The sequence below is a fragment of the Salmo salar genome, chromosome 17 (genome assembly GCF_965601325.2).
Source record: "Salmo salar chromosome 17, fSalSal1, whole genome shotgun sequence".
In the NCBI taxonomy this organism is placed as follows: domain Eukaryota; kingdom Metazoa; phylum Chordata; class Actinopteri; order Salmoniformes; family Salmonidae; genus Salmo; species Salmo salar.
The window spans coordinates 53,431,027-53,431,618 of NC_138307.1; the positions used below are offsets into that span (position 1 = coordinate 53,431,027).

Consider the following 592-nt stretch of genomic DNA (forward strand, 5'->3'; position numbering starts at 1 on the left):
GATATGCAGCCAGAGTTCACCAAAAGGCCACACACTATTCCGTAGATAGATAGTGTTATCAAGTCAGCTAATTGCGTATCGTAAACACATGAGCCAAAACGCTATTATGATCAATGAACACATTGATCTTTTCTGGGCTTTTATAGTAGCCCCAGTCTCATTATGATGTATCATTAATTTGAACTCATTTTGCAATCAAACGCAAGGACAACTCCGAAAATGGAATATCATTTTGGGGATGTTTCTGAGTTTGGCAAAGAGGTTTAGCTGGCTTACTCTGGTTGCTAAACCGCTTTCTGATGTAGCCAACTTTGTGGCATGTCAACAACAAAGAATTTGTCCAGAGCAGAAACAGAATGCTACCTTTTATAGCTCAGCTACACTCTTGAGTGTTATTTAAATTATACATTCATAATCTTCAAAGTTTCTCGACATTGAATGAGAACAGTCAGCTGTCAAGGTAAAGGAGTTTATGGCAGTGTGTGAGTTGCACAGTAAACCTGCTCCTCCTTCTATTGATCCTAATGATCCACTGCATTGGCCTACAGATCCTATCTGTCTTTACCTGGGGACACAGTTATGACACCTGATA

At 39.7% G+C, this 592-nt stretch overlaps 1 protein-coding gene across 1 annotated transcript in view; it reads left to right on the forward strand.

The window, feature by feature from the left end:
- The first annotated feature begins 531 nt into the window (after positions 1-531).
- The window catches only part of LOC106576134 (intestine-specific homeobox), a 2,500-nt gene continuing 2,439 nt past the window's right edge, over positions 532-592 (forward strand). Inside the window, exon 1 of the mRNA XM_014153038.3 lies at positions 532-592. This exon is cut by the window's right edge and continues 621 nt beyond it. The gene's annotated coding sequence lies outside the window, so the exon portion shown is untranslated.